Consider the following 23,764-nt stretch of genomic DNA (forward strand, 5'->3'; position numbering starts at 1 on the left):
AGGTTATGTTTTCATTGTCTAGCCACTTTTGGCCGTGAGGCACTGCATCTGGCTTTTTCTCAGGAGGTCCTTTTTTCACCACAACTCTTCAGCCTTCTACCACTCGGGTTAAGTTTTGCTTGTGCATTTACAATAAGTGCCTGCCAGGCATGGGTGTTGCAGGATTAGAATAAAATAGTGGGGGTGAAGGAAAGCAGATATTTTGGAAACTGGTAGAAACGCTCTATGAAATGGAGCATTGTACCAAACTCAGCCTAGTTATACAAAATCATGTATAGTGTTTCTTTTTATTTTCCATCTTAATGGGAGGAGGCAGAGAACAGTGGTTACAGAACAAGTTTAGAATTGTTCCTGATTGTCCAAGTGGTTGTTTTACCCCTCTGAGATTGGGGCCTCAGGGGCAGCTGTGTCTCTCACACCTGCCCATTCTGCCCCACTCGACACCACACTGTGATGTTCCATGTCCATCCTGCCTGCACTCTCTAGGCAAGGGTGCATGTGCCAGGCTGTTAAACACCTCGCACCCCACTCACCTGTCTTTCTCTAAGCAATGGAAGAAGTTTGCTTGGCCACCACAGCTCAGGGAGGAGGGACTTGGATTAGCCCAACAGCTTTTGCTACTGTCAGCATGTGGCCTAATAGAGTTGGAAGACAGGGTTCTTTAGAGGCACTGGTTCTGACAAGGAAAGCTTCTGTAATCTTGCCTTTGTTTAGAAATATGAACTTCGAAACCCTGCTGCAGAGAGTGTCGGCAGCCACGCTGATCCGAGGCCTTGGGCAAATTCATTTGAATTGCTTTGAAATTGGATATTCAAAATTCAATAAAAATAAGCCAGCCTGATGGTACAGCTGCAGCATTCCCCCCATCCAGCTGGGTAAGCCGTGATGATTTCCAGGCCGCGGACTAGCAAAGCCCGAGTGTGATGGGAAGATGAGCGCCTGAGCTGCCAGAGAACTCTCTCTGGCAGCCCGGCCCGCCGACGGCTGCCTGCCAGCTGACTTGCAGAGCAGGGCTGGCTTTGGCACTAAGTGGCTCCTCTCGCTGGCCTGCCCAGGCGGGGATGCGGGGCCTGCCTCAGTCATGGCCGGGGTCCAGGGGGAGGGGATGCCTCAAGGGCAAATGGATGGGGTGTCGGAAAAACAATAAAATCACAACACTCCAGTTGTTTAGAGAGCAGCTGGACTTCCCAAACACTCTGCCACAGATCCAGAGCCATCAGACACGTAGGTAGGTTTAATTAAATTGTATGCAGATGCAAGCAAACATCATAATTTGCCCTTGAGCACACACTACTGCGTTTGCCTAGAAAGGGGGACGTGACATCCCACAGGGTGCTCTCTCGCCACCTGCCCTGGGAGCTCCCTCTTCATCATTGTTTATGTGGAAAGGCAATTCTGCTAGAGATTTTAAGAGAAGACCATTCTCACTTTCCTCTAAGTCTCAAGCTGTTTGATCTGTCTGCTTTGCGATGGTGTATCACAATTATGCATAAAAACTGTGACGTATCTATAAGATGTATATATAGAGAGATATTTATACACATTTATATAAATACATATGCATTTGTAGATGGATAGAGAGATGAATAGATAGACCGACATATACAGATAGACTCCAAATTCGAGAAGTGTTTCTTATTACCCCTAAGCAATCTCAATTTTAATAATTGGGCTCATCATACCCCATGCATGAGTTCAGTCTCTTTTCTTTGTTGGAATTTGTGCATATGTGAACTGTCTTGAGTCAAATTCCAGGAGAAATATATCCATTAGCCTTCCGATTGTCGCACCTATGCCACCTATAGTACCATACCTAAAGAGGGGTAATTGGAGCTCCTGCGTGCAGGGACATTGTGAGCGGCCCACTCCATTGGCCTGTGTTACATATCGCCAGCCACTCAAGGGCCAGCCATGAAATTTAATTTGGAGTTTTACAGACACGTTCTGAATCCGAAATCTCAATAATAACTTTCCCTTTGCTCAGCCTTTTAACTGTGAAATTCAGTTGGGGAGTTTCGAAGCAGCAGGTAATGTCACAGCACTCCAGAGGGATTTTGCCAGAATTCTACTAAAGTGCTTGCAAGTGTCATTTCCATATTTAACTAATTTCAGTTTTTAATTAGCTCCATGTGAAAAATGAGAGTTCACGCTGAGCTCCTCTGTCAGCACAGACTCTTGTTTCCTTTCTAGGATCTCAGGACAATTAAGAAAAAAATAGTTGATGCTACAGTAAGTGTGATCATGCATAGCTCTCTCAAGCCATAACATTGTTTCCTGGCAGTAAGGAAGGGTCACTGCCAGCGCCCACTCGCCAGGCTGGGAAAGAGCAGTTTGGAAAAGGGTTTTACGTGCAGATTTGTGAGTCCTTGGTTCTGAATGATTCCTTAGCTGCAAAAAGTATATTCTTGTCCCTGAATTCTCCAAGATGACCTGAGATTAGGTTTCAAAGGAAGGCTATGTGAAATCCAAAGACGATGTTACTCTAGGAAAACAGGTTTCCTTGGTGTTATCTCTGTGCTAAACTCCAGCATCCAGGTGCTTATCAGGTCATTTGATTTCAGATTCGTAAGGCCCTTGGCATACAAAAGTAACTTCTTTATGATTTAAGTTTCAAAATGCAGTACACACATGGAAATTTGTTAATCCTACATTCAAAGTGTAAATTTACCACTTGGGACTCACATGCAAATGGAAAACTACATACTCTTCAAAAAAAAATGTATTGGGAGGTTCTGTTTTGCATAAACTGAAAAATATTTGATGTGATCAGGTTTCTGAAACAATTTCGAGGAAGCCAAACAAATACAGGCTCTGCATTTCATTTGCATAGCATCCATGCTAATGGCATGATTTGTTTAAAAGAAAAGATTCATTAAAAGTTTTGAGAATGGTTAAAGTGGAAAAGTATTTGACACTTCTCTATAGTAGTAATTCTTGGAAATTAGTTTGGAAAGTAGAATCCTTTTTTTTTTCTTCATATGTGTTAGTGTTGGGTAATCGTTCTCTGTTGACAATAGACATTAATAAATGATGTGATAGCAAGAACACTTGATATCTCCAACAGGGACTGAAAATTGAAATCCAAGTAGCAAGAAGAAGCTTAAGTATTAGGTTTATGTGGCTACATTGGGAAATAGGATAAGATATAGGTAGGGTTTCCTTCCATGTTCTCTTGACTACCACATGGACTTGAGTTCCCAAAGAGCAGACACAACTGTGTGGTTCACGGATGAGATTAGAGGAGCAGGTGTCCTGTGGGGTTGCCAGAAATGCCGCCATTGAAGATGTGTTGGTATAAGTGGAACATGAAAAGATGGAGGCAAATTCTTGAACATGAAGAGACCACCCACAAGTTGTTTAAACTAAAATAACTGCCATCTGAGCTACAATGGCTAGCAATAAAGGCTTCATTGGCCAGTGCATCCTGAGGTTGGAATTTGATCTCTCTGTGTGGGAGAGGGCCTATTTGAGTTCCGAGGGCAAAACCCCATCTCCCTGACTATGAAGGGGGCTCACTTGCGATGGGGAATTGGGAAAAACACAACTTCTATTAATAATTCAGTGTTGTTTGCACAACTCTCTGGGGAAGATCATAGTTGGGAGTGCTTATATTTCTTTGCTCTTCTCAAGGTATGACGTAATCTGTTTGCTCTTCTCAAGGTATGATGTCAAGTTGGCCTCTTCTTGGCCTCCCAGCAACAGTAGCTACAGCCACAAGAAGCCTTTCCTTCCCTAAGGAGATTTGACCCACCATTCCTCTGCATGTTGGGGACCCCTCTCGCAGTGCAAATAACAGGCAGAAGCGGTGTCCACCTAAACATTTATCCACTGACGTAGGGATTAGCAATTAGCCCTCTCATTATGGGGATTGGCTTAATAGAATTGTGGGACTAGCACACACTCTGGAGGGCGAAATTAGAATGAGCAGCAGAAGAGATGCTGACTTATGGAAGCAGAGAGAAATCCTGAAAGCAATAGTATTTTTAGGACTTATTATGTGAATTTTGAGCCTGATAACTAAGAATGGAAACCATGGATTTGTCATCAGAAGCGCTTAAATCATACATGGTAAATTATCCACGTAGTTATTAATTTACACAACAAATGTTTCCTGGTACAAGGGAAGAGAACAGGCTCTGGAATACAGGCTGCTGGGTTCACATCCCAGCTTTTCTACTTATCAACGACACGAGCACAGGTATGTTACTTAACCTCACTGTGACTTAGTTTCCTCCCTGTAAAATGGATACAATAATAGCACTTATTTCATAGGGGAGGTTATAAAGACTAAACGAGATAGCTCTTGAATAGCCCTTAGCACAGTGCTTGGCCAAAGGTAAGCACTAAATAAAATAGATTTTTACTGTGACAGGTTCTGCTTATACCATAGTGAACCAAACAAACCTAGGTTCTCCCCTTCCGGAAGACATACCAGCATACACAGATAGAACCAAGGAAAACTAATCACTTCACAACCATTCCAGGGTCTATCAGCCTCCTGATTTCTATATGAAATAAGAATATCAAATTAGGAGGAATGTGACCATGTCAGCAAGAATAAACTAATTAGCTAAAGCTACTTATTAAAATGATAATCCCTCCACATGGCCTAGGCACTTGCATGTGCACCTGTCAGGAAATTAGCTACACACACACACACACAAACACACACACACACGTGCTTGTGAAATGACACAGAAGCACACTCCCCATGCTGTGGAGAGCCAAGGTACCTTCACCCTCTGAGACTTGGCTCCCGACTGAGGTACTGAGCAGGAGGCTGTGGGGCAAGGACTCTGAAGGTCAACTCTGAGATCACTGGCACTTCATTAAGGAGTCTGTTCTAAGTGCACAGGGCTTTCCCAGAAGAGGAAATACAGCCTCCCCCTTACATCCAAACATACTGCCCAGAAGCCCCTAGAATGGCTTTTTGTTTCACTAACACTGTCAGATAATTCACCCAGGATTTTTCAGGCATCATAGCTTCTGCTAGCAGACTGGAGTACACAAAGAAAAAAGTGCTCAGCTCCAAATCTTGCCTGGAACTGACCTCGGCCCTGGACTGCCTTTTGTGTATCCCAAATTTGAACTCTGTGTTTTTGCCTCTAGCTTTCTAGTGCCATGTCCTGGGTCATGTGAGTGCTCAGGGTTCTTTTTTTGGGTGCTTGGTGCTGAAAACATCACTCCTCATGACCAGAATGAAAGGTGTTGTCTAAAGAAAAGTCAAGTTGAACTGTCTGGTTCCTCTACTTTTGGAAATATAATGGAACCTCAACTTTGCGTGGCTCTATCTGTGTTAAAGATTCTAACAGAGAATACATCTCTATATATGTTTTGTTTACTGTTTTGCTTTTGTTTCTAGCTTTACTGTTTTCCTTTGTGTGGAATGTTCCAGTGCAACTGTTTGTTCTTGCTGTCTAAGAAATATAGCACATAGGTACTACAGCAGATTTATGTGGTAGTAAGAAGACGTCCACCTATTGCTTTGTGTAATAAACTTCCTTCCAGAAAGAAGAGAAAAAAATGGCTGTGTCCTAACTGCAGAACAAGTTTAGTGAGCATTTACGGAAATCAACACCACTGGCACAAATGGAGGGTGCAGAGATCTTTGGGTTCCAAGTTTTCTGCCCATTCTAGAGAGGAGCAGACCTTAGAAGGTAGCTATCGTGTATGCCTTCTACGGAGGGCACTAGCACTCAGCCTGAGCGACAGGGTTGGACCAGCCAGTCAGCCTTCTGCCGCCTCTCTCGATATCAAATGTCTCTAAGGAGCTTTGGCAAGAGTGGAATCACAATTTGATCCTAGCTGAAGTTCCTGATAAATCCTCAGGTCCCACCCAGGAATCACTGTGGTTGATAAAAAGAGGAGTCCATATGCTTTACACACAAGACAGCCAGGCAGTTTTGACACTTTGTGGAAAGTGTAGAGGCTTGATATGGATTCTTATCTAGGCAGAGACCTATCCCAGCGTGACACAGAGAAGGGGCTCAGGGGCGATTCTAGGCATGGGCAGTGCTTTTCTCCGCAAAGAACTCTACTTCTTCAAGCTTTAAACAAGGTGTGGTGGACACCAAATGAAGAGGAGTCTGCCTGGCTCACACCGGTTCCCTTGGTGACAGGTTGCCAAATGTAGGATGCCCGGTTAAATTTGAGTTTCAGAATAATAATGAAAATGCCTTTAATATAAGTATGTCCCAAATATTGCGTGGGAAATTCAAATGTAACTGGCTTCCTGAGTTTTTATTCACTAAGTTCGACAAGTTTACTTGGTGGCTGTGTCTGTATCCAACACGCTCTTTGGGTCCCTAAATCGAGCAGGGTTGATATTATTATCTTACTTTCCTCACCATAGCAACTGTCAAAAAAAATGGGCTTGTGACCTCAGCTGAGCCAATTAGAGTCCTTAACTAGGGTCCCTAAAAGTGAACCTGGAAAAGTGGAGCTCTTTTTTCTCCTGGTAGCCTAAGGGCATGGGAATATTACCCTCTGTGCCCATGGTCATCCCCTCAGGGATAAACCCTCTCTTAATTTGGTCAGGCTGCTATAACAAAATGCCAGAGGCGGACTAGCTTTTAAAGAACAGAAACTTATTTCTTGGTTCTGGAGGCTGGGAAGCCCAAGATCAAGGCACCTACAGATTCAGTGAGGACTCGCTTTCTGGTTCCTAGATGGCAGTTTCTAGCTATGTCCTCACATGGTGGAAGAGACTAGCTAGCTGTTTTATAAGGACACCAATCCCACTCACGACCTAATCACTTCCCAAGGGCTTCACCGCCTAATACCATCACCTTGGTTAGAATCTCAACATACAAATTTTGGGGAGGGATAGACATTCAAGCCATAGCAAAAACGATTGGTCAGCTACTCTTCCACTTTCACAAGCTGCCTTCATCACCTTCAAAAAAAATTCCTCTTTCCTGCTTAAGGTAGATCAAGGTGAACCCTAAAGATCCTATGCTAGTATGTAGCTACTCAGTCAAAACTCCCAAGTTTGGCATGATGGACTGAAGAAAGAGGAATTCACCCTAGGAATGCTTATAGACAGATGTTTACAATCAGATGCCCCAGCCACAATATATCCTTGGTGGATCCTCTGGCTTTGGGCAGCCCTGTGCCTGATAGTGGGGAGGGGGTGGCAATTGCTCTGCCAAACACAGCAGAGATCCCCCACGGTGCACCTGCCTCAGGTCAGTACCTCCACAGTCAGGGCTGACCAGAACATAGAGAAAGGAGCCTTCCTGTCATGCCACTTTGAGCCACTGTCTAAAATATCTTCTGTCTGAACATATCTCTCATCCTTAACTGGCACCGTGCCTAAAATTTCCACCTTTAGAGTTTATGCGTTTGGCTTAAATCGTTAGTCTTCCCTATAATTGCACATCCATTAATGATAGAATATGTGATGTTGTGGGGAGGATGTGGATGAATTAATAATTAATATCAAGATCCAACAGATTTTTTAAAGTTCCATTGATGTGGCTGATAGTTTGGAAAGCAGAGTTCTGAGAGAGTTGGATGGGAGTCCTGGAAACCTCTGAAGTGGTGGGAAAGCATTCATACAAGAGGCACTGCTGAGTTTGGAGGGGGGCACTGAGTCCCTCTGATCATGGGTCACCTGCAGCAGGCAGAATGGACACAGGGCAGGTACTGGATGGAGAGGAAGCATGCTGAGAAAGAATGTCCCTGTTTCACCATGTCACTTTGGCCCAAGTCTGGTTCTGGCTCTTTTTTTTTTTTTTTTTTTTTTTTTTTTTTTTTTTTTTTTTTTTCATCTTTCCACCCTGGCTTGAACATCTCTTTTCCATACTGCATCTTCGCAGCTGCTTCTGACACGCTACCTGTTTGGGCAGACACCTAGTGCCTAGACCTGGAGGGAGATGTCTGGGCTCTCTCACCTCCTCCACCTTCATAGAAACAGACAAGAGGAGCTTGTTACTTCCCTTCCTGTTCTCTTTCATTAATTGCTGTCAGCCAAGCCTTGTGCAATACGTGTGGTTCTCAAACTTGAGCATTCATCCGAATCACCTGGAAGGCTCATTAACACACAGATACCTGGACTTCAGCCCTGAGTTTCTGATTTGCAGGTCTGGAGTAGGGCCCAATAATTTCCATTTATAATAAGTTCTCAGGGGACGCTGATTCTACTGGTCTGGAAACCACAGCCCAAAACCACTGGCCTAGACAGTGAGCTTCTTGAGGGCAGGAGTGGCATCTTCAGAATCATTGTATCCCCAGAGCCTAGCACAACAGCAGGCACAGGGTTGAAGGTTAGGAAATGCTTGTTAATGGAGCTCTACCAAGCTACACAAGGCTTTACCCTGTTGCAACAATCGTGTAAACACCCTGAATTTTCAGATATCAGACTAAAAGAAGAAAATACTATTGCCATCTAATGTGTTTTTTACACAGTGGCATCTCCAGAATACATACAGGAGGGGATTAAAGGTGCCAGACTGGGAGGAAAAGGGGAGGTTGGGGGCTCATCTTAAAACTCCACTTGCACAGGAAAGATACTGTTTTTACTGATACTCTATTTGTGGTAACTTCAGAGAAGGCTGATGGAAATCATTTAGAATTTTCCTACTCACCTTCCTTTTCCACCCCAACTGCACCCCCCAACCACTGCTTAGTGTCACCACTGATTTCACATGTGCATGAGGTATGTGCACCAGGTCAGCTGATCTGAGGTTCCTCTGTCAAGCTTCACTGCAAAAGTGCAGCTTCAAGAGTCAGTGCAGTAAGGTGGAAGTGAATGGGATCGGGGATCTGTGCTTTTCAATAGAGATGAATGTCCTCTCTGCCAAGGTATTAATCTTTCCAGGTCCCCAGAACCTCTTTTGTAAAATGAGTCTGGAGAAGGTGACCACTTAGTATTTTCCTATATTTCCTAATTTCTGTTATTTTAATTCAAAAGGCAAGCCATCTCAAATTTAGGAATGGGCTATTTGCTTGTAACCCAGCTGTTTGGAATTTTAGAGATTTTTCTCCAGACAGACCATATTCCTTCTGGATGGTCCACACAATGATTGCTCTTTGTCGGGTTCTTAACTGTGTGTCAAGCACTGAGATAAATGTTTTGCATGCTTTATTTCATTGAATGTGGCAACCCCCTGGGAGGTAGGAAATTTTATGATTCCCATTTTGCAGTTGAGGAAACTGAGGATCTGGGAAGAAAGAAAGACAGAGGGAGGGAGTGAGGGAGAGAGAGTGAGGAAAAAAATGAAAGAAAAGAAAGAGAAAGAGAGGGAGGAAGGGAGCAAGGGAGGGAGGGAGGAAGAAAGGGAGGAAGGGAGGAAGGAGGGAACCAGGGAAGGAGGGAAGGAGGGAGGAAGGAAGGGAAGGAGGGAGGGAGGGAGGGAGGGTGGGAAAGAAAGAAAAGAAAGCTTTCCCAGAGCCTCACAGCTACTAAAAACCAGGGCTGGGACCTAGACCTGAAGCCAGGTCTGCTGCTTCCAAAGCTACTCTAATCACCATATTCTATTGTTCCTACAAAAGTCTAGTTTACCCACAATGCACCTCCTGAAATGTAGAGTCTGGCTTTGGAGAGAAGTAGGTTTTCTTTTTTCTGCCACTTTCACTATAAGAGACAGAAAGCATGGTAATCAAGTGTTCTGAGCCAGAGTCCCCAAGTTCAAAGCCTAGCTCTGCCACTACTGGCAGAATAATCTTGGACAAGATACTTAATCTCTCTCTCCCATAGTTTCTTCAGCTATCAAAAGAGTATGATAAAAGTATCTGCCTCTAAAACTAGTATATTAAGTGACTAATACATTAAGCTGAACCATGTGAAACTGGTAATATTCTACCATATTTAATCTCCAGAAAGGGCAATTTCATGTCTAAATATTTAAAGTGCTTATTACAATAGTGCATGGCACACGGCAAGCACTATATTAGTGTTCGTTATTATCCTTATTGAAAATTGCCCCGAGGGTTTGCCGTATCTGGGGTATAGTAGGGGTTCAATAGTTGCTGGTGAATTTATTGAATGAAGTAGAAACTGGGATGCCCAGGAAACATCTGGGGTAGTCTGGGCTATGAAGACCCTCCAGGGTCGGGAGGAAGGCAGGTAGGGCAGGGGAGGAGGTTAGGGTTCTTAGATTTGAATAGATTTGAGACTCTCTTAGTATTGCCCTGGAATAAGGCAGGAAAGCTCAAAGTGAGAAGGACCCATCCCATAGGTCCAGTCACCCTAAAGTTTTGTCCTTTGGCTTCTAAAGAAGCAAAGAAAAACCCTCAAGGCAGAGGCAGTGGGGAGTTAGGTCTTATGGTTTGCTTGTGTCTTGCTTTTTTTACAGCTAGAAATAATGAGAAAAGACAGACAAGGGAGAGCCTCCCTTCCAGCCTTTCCTCAGCTGCTGGTGTTTTTCCTTCCTAGACCACTGTGTGAGAGGAAGGGGAAAACGCAGAAATAATGGTGGATCTTTGGGAACAGAAAGACCAATGTTAGAGGTTAGGTGTAACCGAGTACAGAGTAATATTTACCCAGGTGTGGCAGTCATGTCACTGCATGGCTATGTGTGGCATGTGGACAATTCTGTATTACAATAGTTATGTTTATTTCAATGTATCACAAAAATCTTAACACATTAAGCTTTTTACTTCACAGATACTACCTTGGGATGAGGCTAAATGGATTAAAGTCTTTAAAAAATAGATTGCTATTTTTTCTTTCTTTTTTAATAATATTCCTTGTTGCATATATAACAACTTATGGGTTGCAAAAGAGGATTTATTTTTTCATACCTGTCTACTATAAGTCTTTGTCCACAAGTCAAACAAAAGCAAACACAAGTGCTAGAAAGGAGACTGATTTTAAAATGTAGTTAAGAAATAACAGTCTAAGTGGAGCTTGGATTTCATGAAAACCATGAACGCAGTAAATGATGACTATGGTTAGGGAAGCACCAGAAATGCAGTTAGGATACATCTATGTATTCCTGGCTCTGGATCTTAGTAGCTAGGTGACAGTGGGCAAGTTATTTAATCTCTCTATGTCTCAGTTTCCTCATGTGTAAAGTGAGGATACTTGCTACTTCAAAGCTGATTTTTTTTTAATGATCAAATGAGAAATGTCTTAAAAGCAGGTAGTAAGAATTCAGTAGACACTGTTTATGACTATTATCATTATTATTAGCTTGGCACACTCCCAGACCTCAATTAATTGTCTTTTTTTTAGATAGAAGTTTTCAAGCCATTCTTTCATTCAAATAAATATTTCTTAAACACTACTGTGTTCTAAAGCTTATGCTAGCTGTGGGGACAGATTTGAAAGAGGGGAAGGAAGACCTACTCTCACCTCTCAACGTGTTCATGGCTCAAAATTTGGAGGGAGAAGTCAGGCATGGTAGCTGTAATCACGCCTGTAATCCCAGCACTTTGGGAGGCTGAGGTGGGAAGATCACTTGAGGTCAGGAGTTCGAGACCAGCCTGGCCAACATGGTGAAACCCCATCTCTACTGAAAATACAAAAAAATTAGCCAAGTGTGATTGCAGGCACCTGTAGTCCCAGCTACTCGTGAGGCTGAGGCAGGAGAATGGCGTGAACCCGGGAGGCAGAGCTTGCAGTGAGCTGAGATCGCGCCACTGCACTCCAGCCTAGGCGACAGAGCAAGACTCCGTCTCAAAAAAAAAAAAAAAATACAAAAATTAATCAAGAGTTGTAGCACGTGCCTATATTCCCAGCTACTTGGGAGGCTGAGGCAAGAGAATGAATCACTTGAACCTGGAAGACAGAGGTTGCAGTGAGCCGAGATGGCGCCACTCCAGTCCAGCCTGGGAGAAAGAGTGAGACTCTCTCTCAAAAAAATAATAATAAAAAAAAAAAACTGGAGGGGGAGTAGGATGATCAATATATAAATAATTGCCATGTAAAACCATAAACTCTGTAAGTGGTGAGGTTATAAAATATCCAGGGAAGGCCAAGCGTGGTGGCTCATACTTGTAATCCCAGGACTTTTCAAGGCTGTGATGGAAGGATCACTAGAGCTCAGGAGTTTGAGACTAGCCTAGGCAACATAGTGAGACCACCCCCCCATCTCTATTAAAAAATTAAAAATAAAAATAATTTTAAAATAATAACTTTAAATGATGAGGAATGGTGGCGCATGTCTGTAGTCCCAGCTACTTGGGAGGCTAAGGTGGGAGGATCACTTGAGCCAAGGAGACAGACAGCTGCAGTGAGCTATGATTGCACGACTGCACTCCAACCTGGGTGACAGAGGGAGACTCTATCTCAAAGAAAATAAATAAATAAATAACATGATAAAATGTCCAGAGAGCATGCAGGAGGATATCAGCCTAGAAAAATCCTGTCAGCCACTGTGGTCTAGGACCTGCTCTGTGAAATGTGTTCAGTATAACTGAAGAACTGAATTAATTTACATTTAACCGTTGAAAATTTAGCATCTGAATTGAGATGTGCTGTAAGTATAAAATACAAACCATATTTTGAAGACTTAGTGCAAAAAACAGTCTTTTTACTGTCTCATTAAAGATTTTTATGTTGATTTTATATTGATAATATTTTGGATATATTGAGTAAAAGGTATAGTATTAAATTTTTTAACTTATTTAATGTGGTTACCAGAAAATTTTACATTTCATAAGTGGGCCAGGTGCAGTGGCTCACACCTGTAATCTCAGTACTTTGGGAGCCGAGCAGATCACCGGAGGTCAGGAGTTTGAGACCAGCCTGGCCAACATGGTGAAACCCTGTCTCTACTACAAATACAAAAATTGGCTGGGCATGGTGATGCATACATGTAATCCCAGCTACTCAGGAGGCTGAGGCATGAGAATTGTTTGAACCTGGGAGGCAGAAGTTGCAGTGAACTGAGATAGAACTGCTGCAATCCAGCCTGGGTGACAGAGGGAGACCCTTTCTTTAAAAAAAAAAAAAAAAAGTCATAAGTGGCTTGTGTTTTATTTCTATTGGACAGTGCTGATTAGAGCAGAATGCAAATGACATTCACAGTAGAGAACTCCAGAAGATGTGGACATTTCAGAAGAGACCCAACTTCGGTTACCTTGGACAATTCTTTCTGACAGATCTAGAGCAAAGCTTAAAGGATCTGAGGCACAGATTCAAAGGCTGTTTCTGGGGCTGCGGAAGAAGAGAAGTGCCTCTGAGGTTTCGTCCTAACTACAGGACCTTGCTGGAGTTGCCAGATTTAGCAAACTTATAAATTAAAACCTGGCAACCCTAGACCTTGGGTATGTTGTAGAACTGCAACAAGCCTCGGTCTCTTCATCTTTAAAATTGAGATAAAAAGTAACTGCCTCGTGAGTGTCTTGCAAAGCTTAAATGAATCGAATGAGACTAGTAAGAGATGCATGAAGAAAGTTTAACCTAAAAGAGCTAAGGAATTAAAACAAATTGGGGGACTTTCCAAACGTGCCTATCTTTCTTTAGCTCTGAGCATGCAGGTAAGGGAGATCTCTCCCAGGCCAGTGTTGAGGGAGACACCAGCCCCTACCTGGGAGATGTATTAGGTTAGGCCTGGCTTGGGGACTTCCATAGAGTTAGGATCAGGCATGGGAGCATAAGCCATAAGGAGGAGGGGAACACATCATGACCATGTCGAATGTCATCCCAATGCCTTGTATAAGCCAGAAATGCCACAGCAGTCTGCAGTGCTGCTGCCAATTGACAGAATCATGTGCCTTTAGCACCAAAGAAATTTGTGTGACTTGAGTGTCACATAAAACCCATAAAATTAGCTCCCTTGGGATTGGCGTGGTGGCTTACGCCTGTAATCCCAGCACTTTGGGAGGCCGAGGCAGGCAGATCACCTGAAGTCAGGAGTTTGAGACCAGCTTGGCCAACATGGTGAAACCCCATCTCTATTAAAAATGCAAAAATTAGCTGGGCATGGTGGTGGGTGCCTATAATTCCAGCTACTCAGGAGGCTGAGGCTAGATAATCACTTGAACACAGGAGGCAGAGGTTGCAGTGAGCCGAGATCACACCATTGCACTCCAGCCTGGGCAACAAGAGTGAAACTCCATCTAAAAAAAAAAGAAAAATAGCTCTGTTAAGTAAATTGTCACAAATTCAAAATAAGTCTAATTGTGTCATTTATCTAATTACAGATGAAAATGCAGTCCCTTATAGATGCAAGTAGTTTACATTCCAAAAAGAAATTATCCTCCCCCACCCCACCCCAGATTAGCTCTTTCCTCACAAGAAGTTGACCATATTGACATTAAGCGTATCAGAGGCTGAGGAAGACTGCCCCATTGCCCAGGTTTTCATTCTCTACTACCTAATCAGGCCCTAGGAGATAGAACTAATTTTTTTAACGTGATGTTTCTTTCCACCAGACCAAGTTTTAAATGTTTCAGGTTAGCTATGTGAAATCCACTTAACTGAAAGCCATTTGCAAGAAAGATCAAACCCAATTTGCTAATACAGGACTTTTTTTTATTTCTGAGTTTGAAAAAAATCTTGAGCTAACCATGTCAGAAATTAAAAATTGAAAAGGACTCTGGCAGCCTCCCCGTGTGCCTAATTTGGCTTTGCTGAACAAATGACCAAATTGGAATGAGAATTACATACAGGATTTGCTCAACATCCTTACTTCTTCAACTCATTTCTCACTCCTGAAAAAGTACCAAGTTCGCATGCAGGAGGGAGCATGTCTACATTGACCACAATGGCGTCAGACCAGGTAGAAATAGAAAAATGGTGATTTTAGATTCTAGCTGTGAATAAACTTCTGCAGTAGAAGACATTTGTCATAGAAACTCAGTTTAATGAATTTAAGATCAGAAAGGACCATAATTTTATTAACAGGTTATTTTGTTCATGCCCTATCTTGCAAAAAGTAGTAATAAAAATATTAAGTGGGTAAGAGGAGGAGGCTTCTCTGAAGTCCACCTCATTTTGTCTTTAATAAGGCATTGCATTGCACATAGACACCTGAATTCTCTGTCTTTCTTTAAGGAGATGGAAGAGGACAGTAGAGAGAGCACCAGAGAGTCAAAAGATCAAGGTTCAAATCCTGGCTCAGTCAGCCATTAGCTGTCATGACCCTAGGCAAGTCATTTCACTTAAGTAGGGCTCAGAGTCACCATCTATCTATACAGCAAAAGTCTGGACCGGATGGCCTTTGAGGCCCACCTTAACAGTGCCTCTGCCATTCTAATGTGACACAGAAAAGGAAACCACAGAGGTTTCTCTGAAGGAGGGGGTTCGGGCAAATGAGAGAAAATACCTAGGTGACTAGAATCCCAGTCTTCACTGATGCTTGGTGTTGAGCTGATGGTTGTCAGCGGATGGAGTGGTAGTCAAGAGCTTCAGATGTCACACAGCTCAGGTTCAAATCCCACCTCTAACACTTACCAGCTGCATGTTACTTCAGCACTCTGAGCCTCAGTTTCTTCATTGCAAAATGGGAGAGCAATATATATCTCATAAAATTGGTAACAATTGCTTATCACAGAGCTTGGCACATGCTAAGGGCTCAATAAGATCGCCATTGTTACAAAACAACCCAAGACCCAGCAGGAGGTGAAATGTTTCTTGAGTGCCTCCTGTGTGCCGGTTACCCCCAGATCGTCACCACTTTTGCACCTTCTCGACCCTATAAGGTCAGTGTGAGCAAGAAAACATGGCTAAGAGCACATACTTGGCTCTAAAACCAGCTGCCCCGCCTACCAGCCCTGTCAAAACCTTTATGCCTCCACTCCTTCCTCTGTAAAATGGGAATCATAGTTCTTACCTCTAGGTTTACTGTAAAGAGCAAATGAGGTGATGCGTATAGAGGGCTTAGAACAGTGGTTGACACTGAGTCAGTACGTCACAAAAATGTTAGTTGTTATCATAGCTAAGGAAAGTGAAGTTCAGAGAGGTAAATCTGTTTGCCCAAGGTATCCGCTTGTACGTAGTAGTGCAGAAATGTGAACTCTGATTGACATGAACCCAGCATATATATCCCAGAGATCCAGGATAGGGAGCTCCTTCTTCCTTTTACCTGGTTCCTATGGCCCCTCCTGGCCTGTTCCCCCAGTTTCAGAATGGCTGGCTGTGGACTCCAGAGTTCAGAACAGAGGGCTCACTGGGAGCAGTTTGTTGAGGGCTGCTGGGGACTTGGGAAGGGAAATGAAGCCCAACCCTCTCCTCCCTTGCTTGCTGCCACTGAGGGGAGAAACGTGCCCTAGGAATGGAGTATCTCGGGTGTCCTAATTGGCACTGACCCCCTTGCCACTCCTCCTTGCAGAAGGCTATTTTTCACGAGAGAGTTCTTTCTCTTTGTTCCAGCGCACATTGCACATCTACCGATCAATATGACATCTTATCCTCTAAAACATTCATAATGTCTGCTTCCTAGGATTCCGGTGGCCGCATGCCGCGTGCAGCCTGCATCTTCTTTCCTTTGTAGTTGGTGGTCTCACGGATCTGCCTCTCTTTAACGGGGCTGCTGGTTGCCATTCTCTGAAGAAAGACAAATATTGTTTGGGCTGTCAACAGTGAATGACAAGCTCGGAGGGGAGAAAGATCCATTTAGGTGTAGATGTGTGGATTGTGGGGATGTGTTTCGTTATCAGAAAAGCTCTTAAAATCCCAGACCATGATTTATTTGGTGAATAAAACCTACCGATATTATCATTCTCTAAAGGTATTTTGATCACATGGGTCCTTTCTTGGAGAAAGAAAGGCTTTTATTTCTTACCCAGGAAAAAATCGCAGCAGGAACGGGGTGGTCTGCGGTAGGAAATGACACCCTGTGTGGCTAACGGCTCCAGGCATGTGTTTATCTGCATGAGGCTGAGCTGACTTGGTGGACAATAGGGTGCCTAACTAGCATTGCCAGTCAGGTACGTTCCTGGCCACCCCGCACAAGGAAAAGAAAGTGGCCGTGAGCGCATGTGTCGGTCCTGTGTATTGATCTGCCCAGTGATGATGAGAGCTAGGGGGTGTGGTTAGAGGTCACCTCTGCACACCAGACGCCACACACTCACAGTGTCAACAGCACCCACCTGCAGTGCACCTGCAGCAGCGGGTTCCAGGAGACAAGGGGAGGGATGCCGCCAGTCAGGGAGCCCCACGCATCCTGAAGCTGCAAGGAGCCCCGTTTGTTTTCTGCAAACACAGCAATTGATTAATCTCGTACCACCTCCCACTCACTGTACCATCCTGAGCCTGTCATGAAAATACATTAATGCTCTGGTCTTTCCCTGTGGATTCCTCTTGTCTCAAGAACACACTGCTCCCTGGTCCCAGAGCTGCCTCACGCAACTATCACCTTGTTCTCATGGCAGACAAGAAGGAGGGGACAGAAAGCCTTGCTACTTTTGTGAGGGGCTAGAACTAGGAAGGCAGCAGGCAAAATCCCTGCTGAGGACAGTTTTGGGACTGTGGCTGTAAGATTTGAGTGCCTGTAAAGAGATGAATGCAGGCAAGTTTCTCCAATGCCCCCTCTCATTTTGATGATCCTGCCACGATTCTTGGATTGTATCTACCTCTCATCTTTCCTCTTCTCTGTAATTCCTGAGCCGTAAGCTTTGCAACCATTTGGAGCTGGAACCTGGAAGTTGGACGGAGGCTAGTAAGTTTTCAGAACATTCTCAGGAGATAGGTGCACAAATCCCATTACCGTTAAAGGGATTTGTGGGTGTAACTTCCATGCGGTGCTTTGAAAATTCATTTCACTCAGTGTATTGCAACACTGTCTGGGAAAAATAAGAGAAATCACTTCACCAATGTGGTTAGAAAAGGATTTTGGGTAACCCTTTAAGATTTAAATTTTTAAATTCCTTTTAAGACTTACGCATTTCCAAGAATGTTATCCCACATGGTTATGTTTGCATTGCTTCTTTCAGGCTGAAGGTAATTTTGGCACTGACAGCATTCCTAAAAATAATATCATTAATACGTTGCAGTGGGCCCCCTCCTGCCTGAGGAAGAAGCACTGTATCAACTGCATCCCCAAACGATGACAAGCAAACTGACAAGGAAAAAAATCACCAAACGTGTTGTTGACTGGCCTGACTGGCAATTGAAGTTGCCTAGCAGATTTATTTTACATTGACAATGGTGGTTCAAGTTAAATAGCAAACTAGTTGCTGACCAAGGACATATTCATAGAGACTAAAGGCTGCTTACAAAGGGAAGTGTGTATTCATGAGTGAACCTTGACAATGTTTAGTAAGTAAGTGATTCTGTAGCCTGCCTGTCCTGTTCAGTCTTGGCTAAATAGTGGTTCACTTGGAAACCTCACAGGGCCAATGTCCTCCAGTGAGAACTCTGAATGGAGTCTCTAGGAGGGCAGCATGGGAATTCAGAACTCTGACTCTGAAGTTACATGTGTCTGGGTCTAAATCCCAGATTTCCCACTTACTGGCTGAGTTGTCTTGGGCAAGTCACTTAACCTGTCTAAGCCTCAATTTCTTTATCTATAAAATATAGATTATATTACCACCTCATCGAGTGAGAATGAAGAAGAAAAAGTGAGTTTTCATCCTTTTCAAAATCCTCCAGCGTCATCCCTTCTCTTCCAAACGAAAGGCAAAGCTCCCCAAAGGCAGCTACTCCTTCACCCTGCCTGTCCCTTCACCTGCCACTCCCCCTTCCCACTAACTCCACTCCCCTTTGGCATGCCTTTCCCCAGACGTTAGCATAAACTGCTTTCTCAATTCCTTTATGTCTTTGCTCAAATGTTACCTATCACAAACGCCATCCTTGACCAGACTACATTAAATGAAAAAAAGAAGAAATTTTCAATTCATCCCCCACTTCCAAGTGCCTCTGAACCCTAAACCCGGCTTTTCACTTCCGTGTTTAGTTTCTACACCTGCCCCTAGAATGTAGGTTCCATGACAGCGAGGATTTCGTCTTGTTAAAACTGCTTTACTCCTGGTGCCTAGGACGCATCTGACACCCAGTGGGTGTTTAGTAAATATGTGCTGAATGGTAAATTATGAATACATTATGCTGCATGCAAATAAGGAACCCAATACCTGGCACACGGTCAAAATGAACGTTAATTGTCACTATCACCATTGAGTAGACTTACTCACATGTGTTAATTTTCACTGCTGATTGCAAAGGGGCCTTTGCAGGTTGCCTGTGCAAGTTCAGGGTAAGCAGTTGTGCATGTTAGCCCTGATTATTCCACTGTGGTTCTCTCCTCCCAGCAGTGGCACTTTTGGAATTGGTATATTTCCCCCAGGAGCCCCGACATTGTTGATTTGATTGGCTGGTGCAGAGGCAGGGAGACCCAGCCCTGACCCTTTCTGTCATCCTACCTGGTCTCTGAATGAGCTCTGTCATCATCTCTAAGGCCCTTGTGAATCTGATGGCATGCTGAGCCCCAAGACCCAGCAGGCATGGCTTTCTCCTCCTGCTCCCTAAGCTCTGCGTGGCCTGAAGTCTTCCATTTTCAAAGGGAAAGCCCAATCTCCTCCTCGGGTTATGTATCGACAAGCCTGATCTTTAAAGGCACCCCCTGCTCCTGGGGGCCTGCTCAGCAAACACAGAGCATCCGTGGCCTCCATGTTTGCCCTCTTTGACAAGCAGGGGCTGAGCACCTCTCTGGGAAGTATTGCTGACATATTGATTGACTCTCTTGTCAGGTTGATCCTCTGCCAGCCAATGAACACAGAAGGTTCTAAGTGGCACCCAGCAGGGCCCACACATTCCCTAATTACTATTTCAGACAACCCCCATTCCAAGTTGCCACTTTTCTGGCCCTATAATCTCCCTGTCCTGTGATTGCTGGAGAATCCTCAGTTACTTGCAACCAACCCCGCTCCCTTTCTCGGGCATCACTCCCTCGGAGTATTGCCTTTGGAACCCACCTGGCCCAAAAACACAGCAACTTCAGTAAGAAAATATCACACCCTCACTCCATGTAGGTCTGTTTATTATCCTTACTGAAATCGGGGATCTGTGTGTGGTCCCACCATCCTGTCTTGGTTGCCTTTCAGAATGCCACGTAAGTTTTCTCCAATTAGCCAGAGGGATACTCTCAGAGTTTGGCTGCCTATTGTGTTTTAAGTGGCTGGCTTCCCAGCTACCACCTGGATTCCACAAGTTTCCACTCGGAGTCCTTTCCCATCCCATCCTTAGTGACCCATGGAGCCCGAGGGTCTCTCTGAAGCAGAGCCTGTCAGATCATGATGAATTGTACATTTTGGCTGTCAGTGATGGGGAGGAATGTTAGGGAGAGGTCCTCCCAAACTCATTTCACTTTTGACCCTCAGATGATCTGGACCAGACCTTTTGGGATGAACTGCTAGAGCATTCAAGGTGGGGTGGGAGAGGGAACCACCCCAGTGCATCCAGGATCTCTTGAGGAGTCCAGCATTTATGTGAAATCTTGATATGAAGCAGCAATAACTCTGGCTACTCTGAGGTTTCTCAGCTTTCTTTTTTTTTAATTAATTAAATTTTTGTTAGAGATAGGGTCTTCCTATGTTACACAGGCTGGTCTTAAACACCCGGCCTCAAGCAATCCTCTTGCCTCAACCTCCCAAAGTGCTGGGATGATAGGCGTGAGCCACCCCATCCAGCTCAGCTTTCTAAGTCTGGTTCTGAGAGTAAATTAAAATTGGAGGTATTATGGCATCACATTTAAAGTGCTGTTTTTTGTTGTTTTTCATAGAAACAAATACAGTGGCCCAAAGTATGTGCTAATTCTCTCTAGCTGAGTTTCAGAAAGGATCCAATAAAACCTAAAGGAAAGCACAGAGATTTGCTGTATAAAAATGCCATTTCCTAGTTTCCTTATGGGTGAAAGTATCAGTCAAGGTAGCCTCAGACATGCTGCTGTAACAACAACCCCAAACTCTCAGTGGCTTACAACAGTAACAGTTCATGTCTTCACACATGCTGTATTCTATCACTGGTCAGCCATGGCTGTAGCCCACGTCATCTTCATTGAAGACCCAGAATGACTGTGTGATAAAGTATGTGCTGAATTCAACAGGATAAAGATATCTAACCCCTCTCAGGAAGGAGTGTGGTCATTCACCAACCCCAATGAGATTATTATGAGTTTTGAAACAAAGATGAGGCTTGCTGAGACTCCATTGCCCATAGAATCTGTAACCAGATCACTGTGAAATATGAAGCAGATAGCCACCTCCCACAGTAATTTCCTTCTGATTCTGAAATCCCCCTGTTCTCAAACTTCACAGTCAATAGTTTCCTCATCTGTGAAATGGGGATAATAGTACCTACCTGTGAGTCTTAAGATAATGCCTTTAGAATGTCTACTGTGGTACCTGGCCATAGAAAAGGTTCAATGGTGGCGGGGCGCAGTGGCTCATGCCTGTAATCCCAACACTTTGGGAGGCCGAGGTGGGTGGATCACAAGGTCAGAAGATCGAGACCATCCTGGCTAACACGGTGAAACCCTGTCTCTACTAAAAACACAAAAACAAAATTAGCCAAGTGTGGTGGCAGGCGCCTGTACTCCCAGATACTCAGGAGGCTGAGGCAAGAGAATGGCATAAACCCGGGAGGCAGAGCCTGCAGTGAGCGGAGATCGCGCCACTGCGCTAAAAGAAAAGGTGCAATGATTGGCAGCAGGTGTTGATATACTGATAACTAAAATATCCTTCCATTTGCAAACTAGTCCATATTGCTACCAGCACTGTTTTATCCTATCTTCTATGCCTCTGATTATGTATTTTTTTATTTATAAGCATATAACATCCTACAATCCAACTCCCCAGATCTGCCCCCCGTGTATCATTATCTATTCTAATAAATATTGATGGAGTGCCATTTATATTCAAGACACTGTCAGATCTTTTGGGGGTTGCAGATGTGTAACCTCTCTCTGGCCCTTAAGGAGCCATTATTCTACCTGTACAGGGAAACCTTTATAAAAGGTAAAGGGAGAGATTGATTGAGAGACTGATTTCTCAGCCCAAGCCATAGAGCAAATCAGTAGCAGAATAAGAAATAGGGCTCTCATTAGTCAGGAAACTCATTTACTTCACAGCTCCCTGGGGTCTTTATCCTAAGGACACTTTAGTCCCTCCCCACAGGCCAGAGAGAACATCTCGCTTTCTTACTCAAGTGAGAGAGAAGGAATGGCTGATCAAAAAAAAAAGGGGCCAACAAAAACCTATTTCAGACACTCCCAAAAAACAAGAGAAGGTGGTTATACCCCCGATATAATTCTCACTTATTTACTTAATGTTCAATTCAACAACAGAAAATATGCCCAAACTTGAGTTTCATTTTTGTTGCGTTGCTTCTTCTGGAAGGACAGGTCTCATATTCAGCAGATTTGGCTTTTCCCCTTCTCCACCTCCATCTCACTTTCTTATTCTTCTTCTCACTCCTGGGAGTTGTCTGAGAAGTTACTGGTGTACTCTGACCCTAACCCTTTTCACCTCATCTGTAGTTTTCTTATTTTCAGGATACTTTTAAAAAATAAAGATAAAAAGATGCTATGGAACCCAAAACAAAGAAAAAGGTGGGGAGGGGAGGCAGGAGGGAAGGCATCTTTGGAAACAGAGGAAACACAGCTGCAGGGTTGTCTCTTCCTGTTCAGTAACATTAGGGGATTGTTTGCTTGCTTCTCTCCCAAAGCTGACGGTTGCAATATGTTCTGCACCTTGGAATGGCAAGATTGAGTGCTATAAGAGCAGAGCAGTTTTGACAAGAGTTTGAGATGGGGTGTTGGGGAGGTTGTCATCTTTGCCTGATGGGACCCACCGCTACTTCTGTAGATGTGAAATCAAAGCTTTGTTAGGCCTGGGTTCCAGCGGCACCTGCAGTACCTGTCAGTGTCTGTCTTGAGACTCTCCTTGAAAGAACCGCATCTCCAGTGCAGCTGCAGCTGGCCCAAGGCGAGCTTCAATAACCCAATAGTATCGTTTTTTAAAAAACATTATTTTAAAATAGCTAATTCCTTGGCTCCCTTCACCTGGTAATTACAAATCAGAAGCTATCGTTATCTTGAAGCCACCACGATTAGTTCTCATTTCCTGACCTCTGTACAGTGAAAATATGTCATTATTGGAGGCAATGGAATCTGGTCTCTTCAAGTAAGTGACCTACATATAACGGATAAACTGCAGGAGAAAATTAGGTGTTACCTTGATGGAAAGTGTACAGTAAATGTCACTTACTCTTATTACTATTTATCATCTCAAGAAGTTGTAACAGTGGGCCTTTCACTTTAGAGGAATATATGGAAAGAAAACATGGCTCTTAGATGGAGAAGAGTGTACGTGAAAACACACACACACACACACGCAGACACCTTGCCACCTTCATCTGTGGCCATCAATCTGAGCTGTATTGTTTGAAGATAGGTTTTTAACCTTAATAGAATGCAGTCTGACTTTAAGTGGTGGTAGACATGCAGAATTAATTGCTGTGTGAACAATTTCCTAAGCATTGTTAATTGTGTTTCCTACGGTTAATTGTTTCTCCCATCCCCACATCAGACTCCAAACCTTTCCCTGTCAACAGCCCTTTCTCTCCCGCAGTGGTAGGAATGCAGCAACAGCGTCAACCTGTGTCCAGTTGAAATGCCAGACATCATTTGGATGAGAGACATGCAGGGAAATAAATTCCTTGCTTATTCTCAAATGAAGCATCTCTTAGATAAGGGCTTTGAAACAATACAGGTGTTTAGGGTTTGCTTTTCATTCCACTCAGTAGAAACAACTCACCAAGAACCATCAGGGATAGGGCTGTGTTACGTTTGCTAAACTCATGGTGGGGAGTTGACATAGGCAGGATGACAAGGAAGACCAGAAGTTTGTTTGGAGGCTTGGGGTGCCCATGGGAGAC

At 43.8% G+C, this 23,764-nt stretch overlaps 1 protein-coding gene and 1 pseudogene across 15 annotated transcripts in view; one reads left to right on the forward strand and one right to left on the reverse strand.

Annotated features, from left to right (window-relative positions):
* TENM2 (teneurin transmembrane protein 2) overlaps positions 1–23,764 on the forward strand; it is a 1,286,794-nt gene that overhangs the window by 1,043,009 nt on the left and 220,021 nt on the right. The window lies entirely within an intron of this gene.
* Positions 10,685–10,799, reverse strand: LOC123574282 (small nucleolar RNA SNORA40; annotated as a pseudogene).

The sequence above is a fragment of the Macaca fascicularis genome, chromosome 6, assembly GCF_037993035.2.
Source record: "Macaca fascicularis isolate 582-1 chromosome 6, T2T-MFA8v1.1".
NCBI lineage: Eukaryota > Metazoa > Chordata > Mammalia > Primates > Cercopithecidae > Macaca > Macaca fascicularis.